Genomic DNA, 6,488 nt, shown 5'->3' on the forward strand with positions numbered 1-6,488 from the left:
AAAGGATTTATTTAAGCTAGTAGCTTAGTAGCCTTTATACCTATACTCTTTATGCAAAAACTAGGTAGGAGACTCTAATTCTATGTGGACTATTAAGCACTTAACGTAATTACATAAAAGGACTAATACCTACTACTCCTAATTAATAAGACCCTATAAGCTATATTAAAGGCTAAGTAGCTTACTAAGTTAGACGTTATTACTGCCTTTTATAAGATTTACATTAAAGAAGAAGATAAATAGAAGACTGCCTTTTAAACCCGCTATAGACTCTTTAAGTGGCTTATTATGCTATTTAGGTTAATAGAAGCCCCTATAACCTTCTAATAGTATATTAATTAAACCCTATAGGATTACCTTAATAAGTTTTATTTAGCTTATATTAATAATATCTTAATCTACTTAGATAGATCCCTAAAGAACTACTAATAGAAGGTTAAGTAAGTGCTATAAAGACTTTAGGATGCTAGCTTATAGGTGGATATTAATAAGTGTAAATTTAAGACTAAGAGTATAAAGTACCTAGGCTTTATTATAAAAGTAGGTAAAGGAATCTAAGTAGACCCTAAGAAGGTTTAAGCTATCTAGCTATAGAAAGAACCTAAGACTATAAGAGAAGTATAATAATTTATTAGTTTTATAAACTATTATTACTAATTTATCTCTATATTCTTAAAGATTATAATGCTACTTACTATATTAACTAAGAAAGATGCCTAGTTTATATAGTTACCTGCCTACTAGGCTTCTTTTAATAAGCTTAAGTTACTACTAATTAGTGCCCCCCTATTAGCATAATAGGATTCTAACTAAGAGATAGTAGTAGAGATAGACTCTTTAGGCTATATTATTAGAGGTTTACTATTATAGAAAGATAACTAGGAACTTTTATGCCTAATTGCCTTCTTCTCTAAAAAGAATACCCCTACTAAATATAACTACCCTATTTATAATAAGAAGTTACTTACTATTATCTACTACTTAGAGCATTAGAACCCTAAACTATATAGTATTACTTTATTTAAGATTCTTATAGACTACCTTAATCTTTAGTACTTTATAAAGAAGTAATAGCTTAGTAAGAGATAAGCTAGGTAGGCTAAGATTCTATTATAGTATAACTTTATTATTTAGTATTATTCTAGCAAATAAGTAGTAGTTCTAGATATACTTTTATAATAGAAATAGGATATACTAGTAGGACTTAATAATAAGAGACTCTAAGGATATAAGTTATAGCTATTTTAGTTAGTTAAGGGAAAGAAGAGAGCTATATACTTACACATTAAAGCTCTTATAATAGTAAAGGCTAGTTTTATAAAGAAAGGCAATATAGATTAATTAGAAGACCCTACTGCTAGCTATAATCCTAATATTAAGAACCCCTTTACTGCAATTAACCTATAAGAACTATAGACTAAAGGATTATAAAAGTATAACTAGTACTAGCTAATAAGAGAGGTAGTTTAGAAAGATAATAGGCACCTTCTATTATAGTAGGGGTTACTAATTACTCTATTAGAATACTCTATTAATAAAGGATACTAACTCTATTAGAGAGAGAGAATTTAGATTTCCTAATATAAGCTGCTATATATAAAGATTATCTAAGATACCTATAACTTAATACTAACTAGCTACCTAGGTAGAAATATGCTTAAGTTCCTACTTAGCAGAAGATTCTACTAGCCTAGGTTAAATAAAGATATATAGCAGTTTATATAAAACTATAATATTTATAGTTAAAGCACTATATAGAGGGAAAAATAGTATAAACTCCTTAAACTACTACTAGTACTAGATAGGATCTAGTCTAAGATATTAGTAGACTTTATTATTAACCTTTCTCTAATAAGTTTAAATAGTATAACTAACCTAATAGTAATTATAGATTAACTATTAAAGAGCATTATCTTAGAGCCTATATTTATAATTACTATAGAAGTAACTACTAAAGCATTAATAAGATGCTTTATTTAATATCATAAATTCCCTAGAGTAATAGTTATAAATTAAGGTTTATAGTTTACTAGCTATCTCTAGCGCTACTTATATTAACTCTTATAAGTCTAGTAATGCCTTTTAACTGTATAGCACCTATAGACTAATAGGGTAACTAAGAGAGCAAACTAGAAAGTAGAAAGATACTTATATATCTTTATAGTATATACTTAAGGTAATTAGGATAATCTACTACTAGTAGTAGCTATAGCCTTAAATAATAAGATAGCTACTACTATAAGCATTAGCCTATTCTTTCTAACCTATAAATACTATATTAATCTAATTTAAGTTAATAAACCGCTTTACTCTAATAATATCTTCCTAATAGTAAAAGCAAAAGCCCTAGTTAAGAGGCTATAAGAGGTAATAGAATAGGCCTAAGCTATAATAGCCTTAGCACAAGAAGTACAGGAAAAACACGCTAATACCTAAAGGCAGCCTATAAACTAATTTAGAGTAGGGAACTAGGTCTAGCTATAATTATAAAATATTTAATCTAAAAGACCTTCTAAGAAGCTAGACTAGATAGCAGTAAAGTATAAGGTAATAAAACTTATTAGCTTATATACTTACTAATTAGATATACTATTAGGCATCTATAATACTTTTTATATTAGCCTATTAAGGCTAGCAGCTAATAACTATCTGCTATTATAGCAGATAGATAATTACTACCTCCTAGTAATTCTTAATAATAAAGGAAATAAGAAATATTATATAGAGGTAATAGTAGGCAAGAAGAAGACTTAAGAAAAGTAGCAGGTTAGGGTAAAATAGAGCAGCTAGGTAAAACCTACTTAGGAACTACTTAAGGCATTTAAGGAAATATCTACTCTTAATTAGTATAAGAAAGAGTATAGTAAGATTAAAGGATAATATAATAGAGGTTTAAGGGAATATAGCATTTCTATTTATTTTACTTTAACCCTAATGTAAGCCCCTAAAGGAGGGGGTATTATAACAGGCTAAGCCTAATAGTAGCTTAGCTTGCACTCTTGCCTTTATTCCCAGCCTTATTATTAGTAACCCCTAGCAATAAGCGAGATTAGCAGAAGCAAGCTTATAAGGCTATAAGAGCTCTACAAGCTCTTTCCTTCTTGCTCTCCTTTTCCTTTTCTCCTTAGCTTTAGATACTCGTTCTAGTCGTTCTAGCTAGTTGTCAATATACTCGCTTGGACCGTTACACCTTATTCTTCTTGCTAGGGCTCTTACTACTACTAGCTTTATTTGCGCTAATAAGGCTTTAATTGCCCTAGAGAAATGCGCTTAAAAGAGAGAGTAGTTTGTTTAAGTCCCCCTTTATTACTACTTATATAGCCTTAAGAAATAGAATAGCTAGCTAGAGAAAGAGTAGAAGTAGCTTACTAACTTCTTATAGAATAAACCTCTAGATTAGCCTTAGCTTTCTAGAGCGCTTATAGTTCTTATAATATATTATAATAAAGATAATAAGGCCTTAGTCTTAGGGTTAATTTTTTGGTTACCCTAACCCTAACCCTAACCCTAACCCTAACCATATAGTAGCTATAAAGAGTAAGATACTTGCTTATAATAATCTAGATAGATCCCTCTCTATTAGTCTTCTTAAAGAGGTATATAAAACTATAAGTAATATATAAGAACTTATACTATAGGAAATTCTAGCTATATACTAGCATACTTAAGTAGTTAGTCCCCTTTAGTTATATATTTCCTAGCATATTATAAGCCTTCTTATCTCCTATTTATTAAGCAAAGGCAAGATTAGATTTACTTGCAAGAAGTACTAATAGCTATAATTAAAATTAGTTAGATAACTATTTAATACTACCATAGCATGCTAGGTGCACTAATAGCTAGAGCAAATTCTTGCTTTAGCATAGAGCTAATTAGAATACATCACAGTAGAGAAATTTAGGTAGTATAGTTTATATAAAGTTATACTGTGAAGGGACCGTAGAAATAGCAGCAGAAAATAAATACAATACGCGCCTGGGAATAGGGTGGGTTGCTAACGCTTAGAGTCTGTGGAGGAGAATAATAGTATTCTAAGACAAAGAGGAACAAGCAGTAGATAATAGGGGTTTAAATGTAGCATATAGAAATTAAATAAAATTGCCTTTATAATACCATTTATCCTTCTAACGCGTGATACTTACTAAAGCTTAATTTATTCTATTTTGTGCATTATAAAGCCCCTCTGCTTGCCTCTAAGCTTAGCATATGTCTTATTATCTAGACTGTATTTTACGGGGAATAGCAGGGAATAGTAGGATTTATTAGTATATACTAAGTATTATATAAGTATTAGACGTTTGTGTTTATTAGCGCGCCTAGGCGCTAAGAAGCAGGAGCTCTATAAGTGCATAAATAAAATTTAAGAGTACATAAAAATAAAGCGTGCACTATAGCACTAGGTAAATCTCCCTATTTTACTTCTATCCCATAGTAAAGTAAAGTATAGAGTAGCTAAACTTTATCTTAGATAGGATAGAGAGCTAGGCGCCTTAGATAGCAAATATCTATAAAGAAATAGAATAATAGAGAGTCTTAAAAATTGCTTATATAGTAGCAACTAAGTTATAAGATAACCTTAGTATAAAATAATAGAGTAAGTTATAAACTAAGAGATATAGCTCTATTAAGCTAAAATGCTAGCTAAGCTAAATTATACCTACTTTAAGCATTATAATATATTATCTACTTTTAAGAATATAGTTAATAAGCTAAATGCATAGAGGATAAAGATAATATAGCAGTTAAAGGAAATAGTACTAGCATAGATAAAGGAGCTACTAGAAAGAATAGAGCAGGAATGCGTTAGCAATATAGTTAGGGAGTTTGCATATAGTTAGTTTTTAGAGATAGAAAAGCTAACAAAGAAAGCCAGATATAAGGGGGAGAACCTAGAGATGCTAGATATTTTAGAGAAATAGGAAATAATTAATATACTATAGGCTATAGTAAAGTATATAAGGGCTAAAGACTAAAACATTTTCTAGATATCTAAAATTTAGTGCATATAAGCAGGATATTATAATATTAGTAATAAGCAGCTAGTAAGAAGTATTATATATAAAGGTAAAGGCAAAGAAATATAATATTTTATAGGTAGGAGAAAATAGTCCTATTATCTATTTTATATTATATAGGTAATAAATTATAGTTACTATAATAATTATATTTATAAATTTAGAGCTTCTTAAGTTAGTAACAGACATTTATAAGCTAATTCTATTATAGTCTACCTATGCACTAATATTTTAATCTAGCGCGTACTGCATTTTATAGGCTCTAGTATTATCCTACATTGCAGTTTAGGCCCTAATCTATAACGTAAGGCCGTAAAGTCAGCCAGACACTTTATCTAGCAGAGAAGGCGGTACGTACCGTAAAGGTAGCTAATAGTTAGTCTTTTTTTTTAGTGTAACTTTTATTAGCATTAAGCTAGCTTAAATCTAGTCAAGTAACCTAGAGCTTAAAAATATCTGGTGTTTCTAGTTAAAGGCGCGCTAAAGAAATACGCCGCTTAGCCATCTCAAGCACTAATAATCTGCCCACATAGGGGTTTACATTATTGCTATCTACACAGAACAGCTGCGACTATTCATTCATTTGTCGGCATCATACTACCTTAACTCCCGATATTAGATATGTCATGCCAGCGATGTCGAGTGTCTGGCCGGCGTGGCTAACTCTCATCATCTCGAAGAACATGGAGTAAATATCGCTCCGCTGTCTATCCGTAAGAAGCCCGTTGTCCCGGATAATGGTCTCTCCCTAGAAATAGCTGGCGCATCCAGCGTTAATCGAAGCGGGGACACCTAGCACTTTGTGCACACAAGGCCCTCCACGACGGGTTTCACTTTCGTCCTTGATGTCATTAATGATTAACGAAGCAGTATGGACAAGCTCCGGAATGACAAGGAAGGAGCGCCAGTCGTTTGCGTTGCCACCAACTAGTCCAACAGCAGCTCCAAAGAGCATGGGTCGCCTGAGGACTGGGTCAATGTGCGTCAAGCAATGTTGAACCAGCGGAAGCTTACCAGTTCTTGCCGCCCCGATTATTGAGCATATAAAACGCATTAACAATCTTCTCTTGAATTATCTTCTGCTCGTTGCTGTCAAACAGCACTCTGGTGGTATGCTCGAAGTGGTTTGGACGGATCCAAGGGGGGACACATAACCTGCACAGCAGGAATACATGCAATGACTAGGAAGGAAGCGGTAGATTCCGTTGTATTCATGGCTCCATCTTGCCTCTCTTATGTGTGCTATGCGATTCACTAGCGATATATTGGCGAAAAGCCCTGCCTGTAACTAGGTGCAAGGTGGCCGGCATATGCCCACACTCACCCTGCGCTGATAGTTGTAGCTAATTGCTTAACTCGCGGACTCTGAGCCTCTGCTTTATCGTGCCAGGCGTGGCGTAGTACCTTTCATGTACCTGAGTATACCTTCCAACCATCTGTTATCTGGCCAAAACGGTAATCATATAGTTGCTC

Source organism: Pochonia chlamydosporia, chromosome 7 (genome assembly GCF_001653235.2).
Source record: "Pochonia chlamydosporia 170 chromosome 7, whole genome shotgun sequence".
In the NCBI taxonomy this organism is placed as follows: Eukaryota; Fungi; Ascomycota; class Sordariomycetes; order Hypocreales; family Clavicipitaceae; genus Pochonia; species Pochonia chlamydosporia.